This window comes from Pyxicephalus adspersus, chromosome 3 (genome assembly GCF_032062135.1).
Source record: "Pyxicephalus adspersus chromosome 3, UCB_Pads_2.0, whole genome shotgun sequence".
NCBI lineage: Eukaryota > Metazoa > Chordata > Amphibia > Anura > Pyxicephalidae > Pyxicephalus > Pyxicephalus adspersus.
The window spans coordinates 39,254,953-39,274,929 of record NC_092860.1 but is presented as its reverse complement, the minus strand read 5'-3'; positions in this window follow the sequence as shown (position 1 = coordinate 39,274,929).

Sequence of the window (19,977 nt, the reverse complement as noted above, 5' to 3'; positions counted from 1 at the left end):
AGATACAAATCCATAGAAACAAAAATTAATATTTTTATATTTTACTTTCCAGTATTTCACATACAAAGAATTGCATGTACCAAAAGTCTTGAAATGCATAAAAATGTGGGCCACACAATCCAGAAAATAATTATACTTTTGTGCAAAATATAAAGGATCTGTACATACAGTATTTGGGCCTAGATCTGATTAGATAACACTGGACTAGATTATTCATTTCTGTCTAATATATATATATATATATATATATATATATATATTGTGGCAGAGTGTCACCAAGAATGTCAGGGACAGTCTTACAAATGCTCCAGGGAATAGAAAGTAGATAGGTCTGAATAGGTTTTTAGGAGAAATCCAGGTTCTTTAGGGACCTGGAGCTGGGGCCAATGGAGTTAAAGGGTGGGTTCCTTGGTCCCAACCCTGATTTGGGATATGTGCACCTGCACTCAGGTACAATTTGAGAGGGGGGGGTTGATCAGCAAGAGGCTGAGGGATGTAATCAGCAAGAGGCTGAGGGAAGTGATTAGCAAGAGGCTGAGAAGGAAGCCAGAGTGGGTTCCAGGCTGAGAGAGAGCCAGAGTGGGTTCCAGGCTGAGAGAGAGCCAGTGGGTTCCAGCCATGAGAAGAGGACAGAGCCCCAGGAAAGCCAAAGTCAAAACAATACTACAAATCTGTGAGTTAACAGTACTGATATAGTAAGTATGTTAGGAAGAGAGGGCACTTACTTGCTTTTGTTTTGGACTTTTGGAGTCTGCTGCCGCTGATCTGCCCTGTAGGCATCCCATTACCATGAGCAAACCCCAGTATCTATCACAATATAAATATATATAAAGATGTCTGCCTTTTATTTTGCTAAAAAATTCACATAAAAATTATACACCATGTCATATTCTTTGTGTAATATAATAATGTAATAATATTGTTTATTGATTTTTAACCAATTATAAAAAATCATACAAAATGCAAAAAGACCAAATAGGAAAGAATGTGCTTGACCTTTGAATATATAACTATATTTGTCTAATGTCAATTTTCTTTTACTCTAGCCATTGTCATCAGTAACATGCACTGGCTTAAAAAAAAAATGATCAGTACACATCAATGCATCACGCATATGTGAACTAGCATGATTAAAAACAGTGCCTAAACATGTTTACCTGGATTAGCATGTGTTAATAATTAAAAAATATTGGCAACAAAAATTAAACGAAAGTAATTGATAATGAATCAACAATATTTAAAATGTGTCATTTTAAATATTGGCATATATGTCATATTTGCAATGTACAGTATTGTGCCCGAAGAGTTCAGTCGCTAGAGCAACAGACTTTTAAATTGTGCCTATATTGCCAAAGCTTTAATACATCAACATATAAAATACATAATATTGTTATAAACTAACTTTTTTATGCTATCACTATTTACCTCAGCTTTAAAAATGTTACCAAAATTATTATAGAGGTTGAAAAGCGATCCATTATTATCCAATTTGTGTAAAACAAACCTTACAAAGAGTAGCCATAAGAAAGTGGTTTACAAAATGGGCCTTTTCTTAAGTTAAAACAGTCTATTTGACATTATTATAAGACAGAAAAGAGACAATATGGTAATATAATCATTGAAACTGCATTTTCTGGAAATTATGTTAATGCAATCAAACCCTATATTGAACTTATCTGCAAGCATGGAGAAATCAGCATTCAAAGATGTTCCTGTGGCTTTAATATCCTGATAGAACCCAGTGTCTCCATCAAAAAAATAAATTTTCAAGCAAAGTAGAGTGTGATTTAAGAAAAATATAATTCTTGCTTATTCAGGGTGGAAGGTTTTCTCTTTATTAAAACTATTGACTATTGAGTCCTTTGATGCACATAGTAGTCAGCTGAGAACAATGCAATAAACAAATTAATTTGATGCAGTTGTCCAACTGTATAATTCGATAAATTTGATATTTTTATGTATTAATTCCTGAGAGCATTACCAGACAGTAGCCAATAGGAATCCATCTTGTACAGATGTGATTTCAGCAGAACAAATCCTAATTGGGTTACTGCACTCAACATTATCATGCATATAAAGCACCAACAAATGACACAGTGCTTTATGCTTTATGTCTCGGAAACGTTTACAAGCTAATGTCTAATGTCACTAATATAGACCAAGGTCAATTATTTTCAGGGAAGCCAATTAGCCTACCAGCATGTTTGGTATGTGAGAGGATACCCATGCAAACATGTATAAAACATGCAGACTTGATGCATATAATATCCTGGCCAAGATTCAAACTTGGTACCCCTGCAAAGTTAGTGTGATAGCCAATGAACCACAATTCAGCTTTAAGGAACAGTTTATAAAGGTTAAATAATGCAAGAGAGGATTGAACTGGTCAATTCAGTTTATTGAAGGTTTATAGAACACATTGCCGAAACGATCAACAGGTATTTGTCTATACATGCTGAATAATGAAACCTAATGCAGCCACTACACTTAGGACAAGAAAGATTTTATATGTTGGATTTTTTGTATTAAGAGTTTAGATATGCTATGTACATCCAGTATATAATATTGAGCTAGTTGAAGCTGGAGAAGAAGGCTTTTTCTTTATTCTATATAGTATAGGTTTGGGACAAAGGAGGGTACATTTCCAATATTACATGGAAAATTTAAAAAACATTCACATAGCTAAATGTCTAACAAAGGCTGTACGTTTATTCATGTGAACACCTGTACCTTTTAATCCAATGTATTGCTTTATTGTTTAACGCTAAGCTAGGCTTGTCATGGCTTTGTCTGAAATAGGAGGAGAGCTCCCCATTGGTTTTCAAAAGAGCTGAAAACTTTCACAGATGAGCTGAAGTCTCCTCAACGACATAGGATTACTACATTAATTCAATAGGATTTTCAAATGTGAATTTAAAAAAGTACGCTGGAAAAGCAAAAATACTTTGTCCAGAAAATCAGGGCCACATAGTCCAGTTATCCAAGGGATTCCTGTAAGAGTGTTGCTGAATGTTGTGCCAGGCAGTTATTGTCACTAATATCCTAGAAGCTGAATTCAAGTAATTCCAAAAAGGCACATCTTTTACACCTGGTATGAATAACAAGGGAGGGGATAATAGAAGAGAATGCAAAGACAGAACCCCAGAGTAAGGAGGTGAGGGTTAAATGGCTGCAAGAGAACTGCAGACAAGGAGAAGTAAGAAAATAAAATGTTGTGTAAGCATGGTCACATAGGAGGGGAAAGATGCTGCAATGATATAGTATCATGTGATTGGTTCAAAAATGGTTATGACTATGAACTATGAATAAATTAAAAAAAACATCTGTTTGTGTAGGCCTACTATAATTCAATGATATAAAAAATTAAATGCATTCAGTATGGATTAGTTGTTTGTGTGCTGGAGGCCTCCCTCAGTTGCTTTTGAGATACACTAACCCCAATTGAATTGCAAATTAGCAGTGTAATTTACTTTAAAAAGGCATGCCCTTACAGAGAAAAAGTGTGATTTACATGGAACATTAGCAACATATTATAATATGTTATAACTACCCAAAGAAAAGTACATACTGCAGCTGAAAGAAAAAACAAAATCCCATGACATGCTAAAGAATGGTTAACAGTTTGAGTATCTTTTTACATAATATATATGTACTTTAAAGCTGTAAGGCATATTATGGTTACTCTTGACACTGTTGAAACTCATAGATCAAACCATTGTCTGTACACTCCATTCCCTGTACGAGCAGTGTCTTTAATAATGCTTTCAATTGCTCTCAGAGGCAAAGCCTCAATAGCCTTTAGCAAGTTAATACTTGCTAAAACTTGTATTCCAGTTTCTAAATAAAATCCCTTCACACCTATGGTCCTTATTTCTTAAAAAAAAAACATTTAAAATAATTTTCAACCACATTACTAGACATATTTTAATTCAACATAAAAACATTAAAACATTTTTACTACAATTACACATATTTTTCAGTCTATACAAGGCCAATATATATATAGGAATGTGCAAAGCAATAGGTCTCCAAACCATTCAGAAACTCTAGGGAAACCTGGAAAAATGTAACTAGCTTGACCACTCTGGATACCAAATATCCAAATATCCTTTAGTTGCTTTGTTTGATTTTTCTAGCCAGAAAAGTTTATTCACTTGCTCCACGTGGTCCTCAAATCATTCACTGTTACTCTGAACTTTATGTTTTACATAGTTCTGGTAGTCAGTTCAGTGGGGATTGGATTGGTAGTCCAATATTGGTCTGGTTAAGCACTTCTGGTGACAAATCTCCCTGGGTTATAGTATGGCCCACCTATTTTTCCAACATTCAGTACTCCATTTATCTTTTTATCACCTTGAGGAGATGGGTGTCCCACAAATCCTTGTGAAGCACAGGATTGGCCAATCCCCAAAATAATATAAACAACAGTTATTTTAGTGTTGTCCTTTTCTAGTTTTCAGATAAATCATTGAAAATAAATTTAAAAAAGGTTCAATATATGCATTTTTGAAAATCAAATAAGCAGAAATGACTTTGTTCTGCTTGTTATTTTCTCTTATTCTGCCTGCTGCAATAAATGCTCACACACTCTGCAGACACTTGTCTGCAATACATAAATTTGTAGTGTCACCTTCACTTTCTTAAGAGGAAAAATAGATTTGAACTAGTGCCAAATATAGTGTAACCCACCACTGAAGGCACATCAAAATCTCCCACCCAAAGTGGGTCCCTAATTTTCCTGTCTTGGTGAGCTTTTTCTTTAATTCTGTTCTTTTTCACATTTAGATCAGTTATAATGACATAGGTGCTCTGGCCCAGCTTTTTTTGGAAAGCGGTGGTTCCTTCCAGCACTCACTGGTTTAATAGTCAGTATTGACAGCTAACCTCTGGCATCCTCCCTGAATGCTTCATGTATGACAGCCATTGAGGGAAGCAGTTCTCCTTCAGAATGGGTCTTTGAATTGAAGTTATAGTCTCCCAATTAGGCACATACAGACTTCTGTCCTGAAGTACCTTTCCTATGTGGCCCATCTCTTGCTTCCCTCATTGCAGTTAAGTCTATTGGGAATTAAGCTTGCAATGGTCAGTTGGTCATAGTCAGGCCCACCCCTCCCTTTGCTTCACTCTTTCCCTTTAACCTAAAATGCCACTGAACTTACAGGTACAAGGTGGGCAAAAGTGATATATATATATGTATATATATATATATATATATATATATATATATATATATATATATATATAGTATTAGCAGAAAGAGTCTCTGTATTGAATAGTAACAACATATGAAATCCAGTGTAACATCAAACTTTGCAATCTTCAAACAGCAGCAGTGTAAAAGTGTCAATGTTAAAGTCCTTTCAGTATATCTCAGTGAGAGGATTGTGCCATAACTTACAGTCTGAAGTTATACTTTCAGTTGTATCAGTGTCTTCTGTAGAAACACACACATTCAATGGTTCACACTTTACAGGCAGGGCTGGTAGCTTTCTCCTCACTGAAGGTGAAATTAGTGGAAAAACTTTAGCACAGCCAACATCTTCAGTCCCTTTGGGGTAGATACAAAAGGGCCCTTTAATTGGATTTAAATCCACCTCACTGAGACATAGGTATTGGTTATAGAGCTCATATCCATCATCATCCTCTTTTTTATCCACAAGAGATGCATGCTGCAGAGTTTCATTAGCTTTTGGTGCCTCCTGTAGTCTGTGGGTGCTAACAGATATAGGTACACAAGAGACAGCAAAGGTCCTTTTATGTGACAATCTCTTCTCCTGAGCCCACTGCCATACAGCTTCTGTAGATAACAGTGGCATGGTAACGCAATACTGTCCTGATCCAGGATAATCTCAGCAGTGCCTCCAAATGTAGCCCTATTCTGACCCACTGTGCAGGCTACTGATGTGTTGTGGCCCAACCTATGTGGAAGAACAGGAGCAGAGCCATTACTTTATCTGTGGAAACAGGATGTAGTTTCCCATAAGCGCAGTGCCTCCACTCAATTGGGTCTTGTGAGTAACAAGTGCAGTCCCAGTTCAGAATAGTGTACTCATAGACAATAATCCACAATGTATTAGCAGAAAGAGTCTCTGTATTGAATAGTAACAACATATGAAATCCAGTGTAACATCAAACTTTGCAAACTTTCAAACAGCAGCACTGTAAACATGTTAAAGTCCTTGCAGTATGTCTCATTGGGAGGATTGTGCCATAACTTACAGTCTGAAGTTATACTTTCTCTCAGCATGCAACAGAATCTGAGTCTCTCACTCTCCAGACCATGTCCTTCCCAAGGGCTTACCCAAGAATCCCTGCCCCAGGCTAGGTCAGTACTGATGACCTCATCCCCAAATTGCCAAGGGCACAGCAGCCATCTTGGCAAAACACACACTGCTATAATTATCATAGAATACATTAAAGCATAAACAGGCAGTGAAATTACTACATATATATATATATATATATATATATATATATATATATATATTGTACAAACGCTTTGTTGTGTGTTATGATTTTATAATGTTGAACATGACTGATTTAAAAGTCATTTTAACACCATTGGAAAAATAAACCAGTCACTGCTTCTTAAAATATAAATCTATACAAACACAATGCATTTCTTTTCTTCCTCAGGATAGCTATGACTTATGCAGTTTCAATGAAAATATGTTCATTGAAGAAAACAAGTCATGTGCATTTCATTCCTCCATATCCTGCTGAGTGTTAAATCACAGTACATTTATAGAGCATAGATAGGGAACTACTGAAATGGAGGCAACAAATAACATCAGAAAGACTAAACAGACATTTCTTTCAAGTTTCAATGACTTTTATACACAAAATTATCACAAATGTTATACCAGTACTGTGAGGATTTATCAGTGGACCTAGGGTCTATTTGAAAGGGAAACTGAAGATATGAAATCAAAAAAGTCAGTAAATTTCACCTGCTATTAGGAAAATATTGCAACTGGATTACATTTTGGATACTCCACTGTAGTCAGGTTCAGCTTTTTAAGGTCTTCTTTTATGATTCTATGCAGCACAAAAGTTTATTGAGCACATCCAAGAAACACAGTATTTTGCTGGGTCAAGCTAAAAGCCATTCAATAAAGCCAGCCTAGACAAATTGAGGATGATTTGCTGAAGTGCAAGCGAAACCGCATATCACATAGCATACTTGCATATTTTAGCAAAATTAATTGACTGCTTGCCGTCTTCAACAATGATAAACCAAAGCAGTTTTTTTTTAATCTCACAGCTGCCATCATCTTCTCCTGGCCTTCTTCCATGTTAATATTTCTTCTTGTTCGTCCTTGGGCAGTCATTTTGGAACACCAGAGTATGAGTTAAATTGTCTCCTAGCTATATCCTTGGCATCTTACAAAAGCCAGGATTGGGTCTGGAGTTTATAGTGCACTGCGTATGTGCCACAGACTGTCTATGCCTTTAAAGAAATCGGTAGCAGAATTGTTTTTAGCAATATAGGTATGCCTCTTCTACCAAAAGAAAAAATGGCAGCAATTTATGTTGGTATAACCTGACCAAACAAATCAGCAGTCACTTTGAATACCCAGTGATTGGTAGTTGAATATAAAATAATAGGATTTGCCATGATTGGATGACTGTGAATACAGCTATTTCTAAGTGAACATGTACATTCTCAATACATCAGTTCCAATGAATACTCTAATTAAAGTAGATAAATATAATTAGTCTTAGTTCCTGAAATAAGTTTAAATACAATATTTAAGTTAGTTGTATCCTAAAGCCCTCTAAAAAAAATATATGTTCAAAAATAAAGCTTCTAGAATCATCAAGATGTTATAAAATTCATAAAGTAGGTTAAAAGCCAGTGTTTGTTAAGGATACTAAAGATAATTGTGTCTTGCCATTTAATTATTTACATTTTCTGTTTCTTATGTTTTTTTTAAACCTTATAAATTTATGTATCATGGAGAGTTCATAAAATTATCAAAGCTTTCCATTCACTAAACTATGCATTAGGGAATGGGAAAAACGGCAAAGAATATCAAAGTCAACCACTGAAATATTTTCATGAGATGAGAGTATTGTGTGACGATGATTACACAGCTGCAGTTCTTGTCTTTTATTATCTCTTGATTTAGTCATTGTGCTATTCTCATGAAATTAGATTTACCACAGGGTATCTCCTGTAGAGCTTCTGAGGATCTCTAAGAAAATGAATACAGTTCTAAGACAGTCATGGACATTTCTAGCCATCAAGGAAATAATCATCATGCCTGTGGCCCCCAGCAGAATACAATAGACAACCATGGACAACTAGTTTAGGTAAAAAATATAAAACAGTTGTGTTGGTAATCTTTAAAGAGTGAATGTCCTATTTCAGGTGACATTTCTTCATTAAGCTGAAGAAGTGGTGACGTAAACCTCCTTCATGTAATTACTAAAGTTACCTTATCTTGTCTTTCAACACAGCAGGAGAAATAATTATTATTATTACACAGTATTTATATAGCGCCATCATATTACTCAGCGCTGTACAAAGTCCATAGTCATGTCACTAACTGTCCCTCAAAGGAGCTCACAATCTAATGTCCCTACCATAGTCATATGTCATTAATGTAGTCTAAGATCAATTTAGGGGGAAGCCAATTAACTTAACTGCATGTTTTTGGGATGTGGGAGGAAACCAGAGTACCCGGAGGAAACCCACGCAGACACGGGGAGAACCTGAAAACTCCATGCAGATGGTGTCCTGGCTGGGATTGGAACCTAGGACCTAGCGCTGAAAAGGCCAGAGTGCTAACCCCTGAGCAACCGTGCTGCCGTGCCACAGTGTGAATATGTTTTTATTTTAGCACCCTGTTATTCTATACAGAGAGGTCCTGTCAGTATACCAATGAAACATTGCTGGCAAAACAGGACAGCACAGTTGTGTTGATTTCAGTTCAGTTGTTGTAATAATCTCCCAAATTTCCAAAAGAAGCTGTTTGAACTTGTATATTAACCCAATTATACCAGCATGGAAACCAGGCTAAAGGAACCACTGTTTAGTCACAACACTAATTCATTAGAAATAGAGATATCAAAAAAAATATTCACAGTTGCAAATCTAGGTACTTTCCAGAATAATCTCATGATGTATTTATGATATTTCTCTATTTTTCAGCTAGTATGTTGTGTAGGAAAGTTCATTTTTACAAGGAAGGAATCAGTGTATAGCATGCTTGAAAGCAAATAAAGTCCTGTTGATCTCAAGCAGAAAGGACCAGCAAAGCAAAACTAAAATACAGATTTATTTTGTGGCATCAGAACACCTATCCAATATGCAATTAATTTAAATTAATCAAAAATCCTAATTTCCTCTGTGAACAAGCTCTTTCCGTAACCTGAAAAGAAAATTCACACAGCAAACAGTTCAAATGAACTTTTTGAATAAAAACCTTGTCAGTTCATCTTGCATATTTCAGCCTACACTAGGGCCCTAATTGTAGCTGCCTGTCCTTGATGTGTGCTGGACTTGTGTTGTATAAGGCACAAGGAACCTATGCATGAGCACCAGTATTTCCCCTAATAGGATTGGGAGGTGAGCTGGGGCTTTTTAATTCATTTTTCCTGAAACCTTCTTGTGAATAATTAAGACATCTAATAAATAATAACGCTTGTATTGCTCAGCTGTTTTTTTTTTGTTTTTTTTTTGTTTAAGTCTTGGTGGTAGGCTTTAAAACAGAAAAGAGGGGTAACAAAAAAAAAATCATAACGTAAAAGAAAATATCATTCAGAAAATGCCTGGAACTAAGATGACTTGACAGAAACATTACAGAATAAGCCTAGATTTATGATACTAGATTTAAAAAGGGAGCAATTTTCAGTTAAAGTTTGCAATACCAAAGAAGCTTGATCCTGTTTTGTGGCTTAAGATTTACAGACTGGAGAGCTGCTGGGGCACATACTGAATTTACGTCTCTGCTGCTATAATTCATACCTTACTTTAATATTTCCTATTAAAGTTTTAGGCAATATATAGAACCAAATAAAGGGGACGAAGAGTAGAAAGATAGTGGGATGAAAAGTGAACTTTTCACATTTATTAAATCTGCAATTTGTAAAGTTTAAATAAATACATTAAACATACACTGTGTTTGCTTATATGTAAGCTGAAAGAGAAAAACAGACCTACAGAGAGAGGGAGAGAGATGGAGCAAGGGGGACTTCTAGGTAAAAAGAAAAAAGCTAGTTTTGTTTGTCATCAAATCAGGCAAAGGCCAGCACAGTACACACCTGTACATTTTCATTTAGTGGCACTTGGTATATTCAATAAAATACTGCACTATCTATGCAATCTAATATTTTAAATTATTGCAAGAAACTGATAAACTTTACTGTAAACTTGGTATTCACATGGTAGCCATTTAAATTTTATAATCGTCTTAGCAATTCAATAAAGTCAAAATGAGTATGCAGTTTGCTACTCTTAAAAATACATCATTCAAAAATGGTCATTATTTGCAGAAAATATGAGTTGCCAGAGTTACCAACCACTTACAGGAAATAGGTGGAGAGATAAGTGGAGAACTGTTATTAATAATGATGGTGCAGCTAGCCTCAGCACCACCCTTCCTTACTCATCTTGCTGTTACTCAATATGAGTAGTGTGATTTTAACATTTTAATTTCAATAATGAACAAGCTTTGTGCTTTTTTCCTCTGATTGTTTCAGTATATCCTTGGATAAACTTGAGTGGGCAATCATGATGGACTAACTAGAACAGAACCTTTGAGGTTCTCCTCTGAATAATCTAAGAAGCATCTGAAACTGATGTTAAGAACACACTACAAAGCCCATTGGTACATACCCCTATATATACTCAATGTCAATTCAGATGTACATTGGATATCTCCAATCTGTATCCAATGGATATACATCAGCCATTAAGAGTTTAATAGATTTCCAATGTATGCTTACAAAGAACATAGTAAATGTAGAGGTTCATCAACATCTCCAAAGCATAAAATTTGACTGTTGTTGTGAAAAGTTTGTCACAAATTGTATGCACTACTCTTCTGCGCATACTAAGTGCTTTTTTACCCTTTGCACTCCTCATTGCCTACAGGCATACTTTGCAGAATCCATTTTGGCATCATACCTACCATACCTCTTTTGTTAAAATATTTCTGGTGTTTAGACCCTACACACTTGTTTGCCTTTGTGCTCATCTTCTGGACAAAGTACCCACTGTTACTCCTTCTGCAATGCTTTCCTGTATATCTTTGCTGTCTTCAAACCCTCCCCATTCCTCTCCTGCGTTTACTGTCTGCTGTCATATCCATTGTATTCCACACCTACACATTTATTAAATTTCTCAAAGACTAAAGAGGAGAGACTGTCATGGGAGAACCAAGGTGATCAGGCAAACCTGCAAAGGATTTCTTAAAAATAATTTGGTATTAGTTGGCAAATTTTTTCAATCCTGGACCAGATCCATTACAGGTTTGCTGAATCACCCAGGTTCACTCCAGACCTGGGTTTTAATAAATCAGACCCATACTGTCTGTCTTCAAACCTCCCATACTCCCAATTGTACACACTGCCCATCACTATACACATACGGATTGTGGCCAACTCCTCTCTTGTGTATACCACCTGCTTGCAAAAAACACTTCTTCAGCATTCTTTGTAATGTCCCCAATCTTCTCCATTCTGAAAGGTGCACACTTTTGCTAGTATATGGAAAAATGCATTTTAGCATTATTGCTGTGTTTGTTAAAACTTAAAGCTTGTACGTGTTTTGTATGTTACATAGGAGTAGTTGCCTAGGCAGCCTGGGTTTAGAATTGTTTTCTAACAATTGTTTTTACTCATGTTATCACTGCATGATAGAAAGTTATCTCATACTATTGCACACCTTCGTGTCCTATAATACTGTGTAGTTTTTAGCCTTAGACAAAAAAAATGTCAGAACACGTTCTGCTAGTAAGACAGAAATTTGTACTCTGCTGTTCTAACTCAAATTGTTCATTCACACACTATGTCATTTAATTGTGATTTAGAAGAATAGTGGTTTTAGCTTTCCTGAATAGAGAAAGCTTGTTTTCTGCCATTATAAACAGCTAGATTCAAATGCTCTATCACTTTAGAAAATCAGTTTCTCAACACACAATTCCACAGACTTGTATTTTTTTTTCAGGTAGAATTTACACAGAATCTGGTAGTATTTTTAAAAATAATTCTGGTAATATTAAGATTTGCTCCATGTTTTAGAGAGAATCAATACATGCAGTTTCGGGGACATATAGTTCTGAAATCTCTATCTTCAATGATGTGGCTCATTACACCGCCCCAAACTTCATTGGGGGCAGTTCAATAAGGCCCTGTTAGAGGTGAGGGCGGAAGTACCTCACTTTTTCTATGGCGCATGCATAATCTAACAGCGCATGTGCCCCAGCCTATCTCCATTACCTTTCTCCTCTTCATAAGCCCGCAACCAGCACCTTTCCTTGGACTTTCATTCACACAGTGCCCCTGCTGCACACTGTGCCTCATGCTCACCAGCTCCAGATTTCACAAGTAAATCCCTCCATCTTTTTTGCCTCACTCACTTTTTGTCTACACCTCTATCTGACACTTTTTGGCCAATCCCAGTACTACACCTCTGTCTGACACGTTCTAATTAACCCTTGTGATACCCCCACAATCAGAATGCCCTATCCTGTCACCTTGTCTATTCGGCAATGTGGTAATACCATGAACTATCTATCAATCATGGACACCATCACTATTACCTCTATCCCTCAATATCAACCCTTTGCACTTGATACTATCAACCCATATGTACCTATTTTTAATATATCAATCTCTATATACTCAGTATATTTCCTATATTGATAATAACATGCATATTTTTTATATTACAATAATAATAATAACAATAACCCTCCCCCTCATTTTTTTCCTCACAAATAAAACAGAATTGGTGCTAATATTCAGACATCTTCTTTTCTGAAACATCTTTCTACTATATTAAAGATATAAGTACTGTGACATTAACATGATCACTATTATTATGCTACACATCATATGGTGTTTATGGACATTTTTTCACGCTTACATGTATCAACTTAACCCTGGTACGTTTTTCATATTATGATTACTTTACCCAACATGTATTGTGGATTATGTAATTGTTTGTATTGTGGTAAACTCATGTTACCTACTACATCTGAGACTTCACAGTCTATAACCACCTTTTGTTTCAACCTTTGTGCAAAAATAAGAATATTTTCATGTTTAATCATTCAATTATGTAAATTACTATAATATCTAATTATGTTCATTTATGCAATATGCTCATATGCAGTTTTCAAACGTTTCTTACCAAGTCCCCTGAGAAAACCTAAGAGGCAAAACGCGTCGGGACACGAGATTCTTAGTCGTTTATATAAATTCAGTAGGAGTCTACTGTCTAGCTTATGGTTTTTACCCCCCTCTAGAAAATAGAGAGCAGCGGGTAAAACCAATAACTCTGCATCTGTATGAGTTTTGAACTGTTTGTTTAATACAATTCACCGCATTTGAAACACCCTGGTTTCTTTTCATTCTTTTTTCAATCTCTAGCTTTCTGTTTGACTTAGAAAGCACAAGGTAGTGTTGGAGTCAATCTTGTGTGCCTTAAGGTCTTTTAAATGTAGCAGGAGGTTTCATGATAGAATTTAACTCCATTTTACTAAATTAAAATTTTGACTAGGTCAAAGTTCCATACCTCTCTCTACCACCCAGGTGGTGTGACAGCACATCAGTGGTCTGCAGAGGGTATAAACTGGTATTACACAATATCATTTGTAAATGTCAGTTTCTATAGGGCAACATCAATGAAAATGTGGGTGCCCTATATAAAGTAGTACTGTTAGAAATGCGCATAATGTAAAATAGCATTTTTTTGCTGTGCCCTAACATAAATAGGAATTTTCTGACATTATACAAATGAGCTTTAAAGCTTGATATATACCAATGATTGTGTACACCAATGTTTCTCAAATCTCTGAACATGGGGGAACCCATTCAAATAATTTTCAGGTCTTTAGGGAACTTCTGCTATATTTACTTTATCCACAGCTCACAGTTAATTGGTGTGGTGGTCAGTAGGAAGAATGCCTCTTATATTGCTGGCAAGTGGGAAGAATGGCATCCTTACAGATAGCCAAAAAAGACCACTGGTGTGAGTAGTAACTGACCTGAAAGGTACATTGCTCAAATGCTCAATTTATTTTAAATGTTATATCGGTACTACTGAAAAGAATGCTATTTTGCCATTATGCCTTAAAATTATATATCAGAGTACTGCAAACATACTGTATTCAATGCCATTGAAGTGGTCACCGAAGCAGATCAATAGTTTTATAAAGCTCTGCACAACATAGATCTTCCTCATCTCACATTAAAAAATCTATGCAAACTGCAAATAGGCCCGCTGTCACTAACGTAGCACGACTCCCTAAAGCCAAAGTGTTTGAAAGAACAGCTGATTAAGGTCTAGTTTGTTTTAGCAACCAACAGTGAATGGAAAAAAGGCATTTGATATTGATCCTAAGAAAGAGCTATCACCTATTTTCAGTGCACAGACACATAATTGGATCTCCCATTATAGAATTCTCCTCTCAGCCTTTGAATAGGTACATCTCTTTCTGCATTCTTAAGCATTTGCCCTAATGCTTTCTTAGAAACTATGTCAAGCTGTATTCTGTAATGTGCCACACAACATTTCAGCATTCATTCCACAGTTTTTGTTGTATCTATTTAAACCTGATTTTATTGTTTTTCAGCTCCTTGTATTAGGCAAAGTTTCTGGGAAATTCATTAGATAGATAGATAGATAGATAGATAGATAGATAGATAGATAGATAGATAGATAGATTTGCTATTGATCTGGCTACTTTCCATATTATAGTATTTATGGAGCTGAAACTGTTTGTTTTCAACTCCACTGTTCACAATAAAAAAAGAATGTTTTATTTCAGCAACAGATATGCAATCCAAGCCAGAATTTAATTATAGCAAAACCTTGATTTTTTTTTTTTATATTATACATTTGTTACATTATTACCATTAGTGGTAACAAAAATGAGGCAGGCATGAGTTGTGGGTGAATTTTTTTTTAACTGAGTAATTGTCTGATTTCATGGTATATGTGTATGTTTATTTGTATGATATGCATTATATTAAAATTTATTAAACTGTAAACCAGATTTTATGAACTGTACCATTTTCTGTTGAATTGGCAAAGTATGTCAATAAAAATTTGAGCAACCAAAATTGAATTTTCAACAGCCACAGCCTTTTAAAGGAGATGCTTGCCATGTGTTTCCCCATTATAGTAAATTTATTAGGTGAAGGTGCTTAAATTAAATTTCTTAAATGTAAACTTAAAGGAAAGGAAAGTGTTTTTTTTCCTTCTTATTATTAGTAGAACTCAAAAGAACTGGGTCATTCTTAAATACTCAGCTTTCCGATTCAATTTAGAAAAATCAATCATTGAAGCCATTGAAAACACACAAAGTTCTTAGACTGCCTAGCTCACACCTGCACACAAAGTAATTTATTAATTTCTAATTCTCTGGATATTATTGTATGTAGAAATAGCAATATTGAAAATTTTGTGAATTATTTTTTATATTCAGAAACTATTCCTTAAACTATACACTTTTTCTTTAGAGACCTGCATGTCAGTTTTAATACTGTGAGGCTTGGAAAGATGAAATTTCAATAAAGAATACAAAACACCCAAGAATAATGAAAAGCGTTTTTACTTGCCAGCCCATAAAATGTTCCCCATAACCTAAAATAATATTTGATAGACAAGAATGTGTATTGCATGGTTGAGTGAAGGGCAATATGAAAATGAGGACAGTTGAAGATTGGAGAAGCATTAAATGTGTTCTTTGAAAAAATCTTTGAAAAGATTCGCTCAGCTCTGTCTGCCCCTTGAAGTGTAATCAATGTTATGCTTCACAATCACCATAAACTCTCTTCAAAGATGTATTTGAATACATCTCAAAGAATAGAAATGTGATTCTAACATTGCTTTGGAGATCATAATGTCATAGCTTCCCCAAGAAACAGAAAAGATATTGCAGGAGTACACCCTGAACTTCAATGTTCTCTGTTTCAAAGGGTGTTCATCTACCTCTCTGAAATGATTTTCCTAACATTCAGTTCTGTACCAGGCATAAAAATATGTAAAAACCAAAAGCATGCATATATTTTTTTTAAATATCTTAACATTTTCTTCCTTGGTGATCTGCTCATGCTACCAACAAGTGAAATGGGTATAGGGGCTAAAATAATTTATGGTAAAAAAAATCCCCAAAATTATTTTTTTACAGAATGAAAACCATTTAAAGGAGAGCATTAGTAAGTAGGACCAGGTACTATGTGAGGACACATATACAAATATGATAATATAGTGGAAATGTATACTAATAAAGACTTAGGCAAGAAATAGGAATATCTACTTGACTTTAAGCTCAGTCATACTTTATTGTAGCACTGTGATTGCCTCTAATGGTTTTGTTATAACTAGCAGATGCAATGGTACAGTGGGTTGCAGAGTGGGGACTCATTCCAAGTTTCATTGATGACTGCTGCACCCTTGGTACAAGATTAATAGTTTAGACTGATTTATCAAAGGGTTTTCTGAATGTAGTTTCACTTCAAATAACTGTGAGAAGAAAATACTTTTGTACAAATTTTTTATGCACATAATAGGATAATTAAAGTGAATATTTTCATGATTTAGTGTGAACATTTTCAAACTGCCTAGCAAATCACCCTCTTATATACTTATTTAGACTCCCTTAAAGTGTAAAAGAATTTTCACTGTCACGTAAGTAAAGAAAGACTTTTCCTGTTTAATGCTTGTTAAACGTAAACTTCTTAGGAAAGTGTTTTTTTTCTAATTATTGTTGGAACTAAAAAGAACTGGGTCATTTTAAAATATTCATTTTTCTGATTCTATTTAGAAAAATCAGTTATTGATGTCACTGAAAACACACAAAGTTCTTAGACTGCCCAGCTCACATCTTCACACAAACTAATTTATTAATTTCAAATTCTCTGGATATTATTGTATGTAGAAATAGCAATAGTGATATCATTTTTCTCTTTATTTCTAATTTTTTTTCTCTTTAGAGACCTGCATGTCAGTTTTAATACTGTGTTTAGACTGATTTATCATAGGTTTTCTGAATGTATTTTCACTTCAAAAAACTGTGAAAAGAAAATACTTTTTACTAATTTTGCACATAAAAGGATAAATAAAGGGAATATTTTCATGATTTAGTGTGAACATTTTCAAACCCCCTAGTAAATCACCCTCATATCCTTATTTAGACTCCCTTAAAGTGTGAAAGAATGTTTTCCTGTTTAATACCTACACTTGACAACACTTGTGTTGTTCACTCCCAGAGGAAATTGGATGTTAATTAAAAAGCATTTGTATGTTGAAGAACTTTTTACTTTAATATAACTAGAGAATGTTTTACTTTATTATAATATGCTCTGCCCGGTCTTGTTTGAACTTTCTTTTTTCGTTAGTATCCGTCCAAGGGCATTTTAATCTGCTGAAGTGGAAATACTACTAAACATGTCACAATTTGTTTTTTACTTTTGCAACATTCTTTAGTCACATGTTGTTTCATATGATTATTTTTCACTGATAACATTGTTGAAATTACTGTTTAAATTTGAAGTAAAGTCTGATCAACTTTTCCCACCTCCCAGAAGTGCTACAAGTGCCATGGTACTGACTTCATTCTGGCCAAATCCAAGCGTTAGAATTTAAATCCTCTTATCATAATGACGTTCATCTACTAAATAAATTAAACTGCAAATCTGGGAAGATTTCATATATCTTGACAACCAAGCAATGTAAGTGTCCATGGTTGGTTTGTGATATTTGCAAAATATATCACACTTTAAGACCTATACATAATGGCTTTACTAAAAGTGTGTGCACAAAAATGCATTATGTGTGCAAAAAACTATTATCTGGATAGACATCTGTTACCTAAAGTCTGCAATTGCTGAACAATCTTTTAGATTTTTTTCTTTCTTTCAGTTTTTTTCTTTATTTCAGTTTCGGAAAAGATGGTAAAGGATGGCAATGAAATGATACTGAATACAAATTGGTTGCAAAACATTCAAACTATCAGAAACACATAGACACAGATGCTCAGCTTTACTGCTCTGGCTGGTTTAAATATTCAAATGCTCAAATAATAATCAGAGCTACTGAGCTCTGCTGCAGTATATAAATTTTAATGGAATTAAATATTGTATCACCAATAGCCCATACAAATTGTAGTACAGTATAAATGCCATTCTTATAAAGAAACTAATTATATGGCCGAAGTTCCGGATATCATATAAACAGATAGGAAAAGGTCTGGATATAACAATGCACAAAAAAGGTCTAGTTCAATATCATACAGATTATTTAAACAAGGCACCTATGGTTTGACATGCATTCTTAATGAGAAATTAAGTACACTGGGAAATGCCACAGTAAATTCCATGCATGATAGAAAATACACTAATCAACTTATTAAATAAATAACTATTTAAATGTTATACATCTGTTTCAGTTCTGCTTGTTTTTTATGAAGCCTACTAAAAGCTTGTATGTATATATCAGCACTTGAGGAAAATCAGCTGTCCCGTAGCAGGACTTAAAATTAGGTAATAACAACCTTAGATGAACAAAACATGACATATTACATCCTGTCATTATTTTTAATGCAGAAGAATCATAAATCTATAACCTACACCCTTACCACCTTCATCGGAATAAAGAGGGTAAGTAGCAGCCAGTAGATATTGCTAACCAAATGCACCCCATTCATTTATTATTAGCAAGTGTGTTGGAAGAAGCAGTTAGGTATGTTTTAACACGTTGCCACAATAAAAGACATCAGCAAAGATCTTAAGAGATGAAATTGTTGCCATCCAACAATCTAGGAAGGGCAATTTGAAGTCCATAATTCTACAGTCAGAAAGAATATTTGCAAGTGCAAAATATTCAGGAGAGTTGACAATCTTCCCAGGAGTGGAAGTCCATCTCAGACTTTACAGGCCTCATTTAGCTTGCTGAATGTTAAAGTTCATAACAGTGCAATTAGAAAAAGACAGAACAACTATGGAAAAGTTGCCAGGAGAAATCTGCTTCTCTCTAAAACGAACATGGCTGCACAGCTTGTGTTTGCAAAGTTTCATATGATCAAATCACAAAACATCTGGGCCAAGTTTTATTGGCCAGGCAAGAACCAAATGGAGATTTTTGGTCAAAAAACACAGTGCCATACTTGGCAAAAACTAAACCCAGAATATTAGTACAGATAAGATTTGGGCTCCTTGTAGTTAACGAGCTGACCATCAACTCTTCTTGTTTACCACAATTTTTGAGAATCAAATGTGAGAACATTTGTCCAACAGCTAAAGCTTGGTCAAAAAACTGGGCCATGCAATAAGACAATGATTCCAAGCACACTTGTAAATCTACAAAAAAATGGCTAAAAAATAATCAAGGTTTTGAAATGACCCAGTCCAAGTCCAGATTCAACCTGGTTGAAATGATGTGGGGAGACCTTGGAAGAGTTGTGCATATATAAATGCCAGCAAACCTAACGAACTGAATATATCTCAAACTATAGTAGAAGGGGAAAGGGGGAAGGGAAAAAGAAGGCTTTTTTAGAGGGCACCTAATTGTATACTCATAAAAATATTTACTTTATTCATAGTTAACTGTGATCAACAAACAAGTATTTTTAGACACTTCTAAACATATTCATATACATATATTGTTATCACAACAATCAAGTTTGTGTTTCTAACTCAAGCGTAATATCTTTCTTTTTGTAGTACACTCAATAGTATAGAATTAGGGTATATTTTTGAAACTCCTTTCCCGACACGTTTCGCCCACAAAGGTTTCCTCAG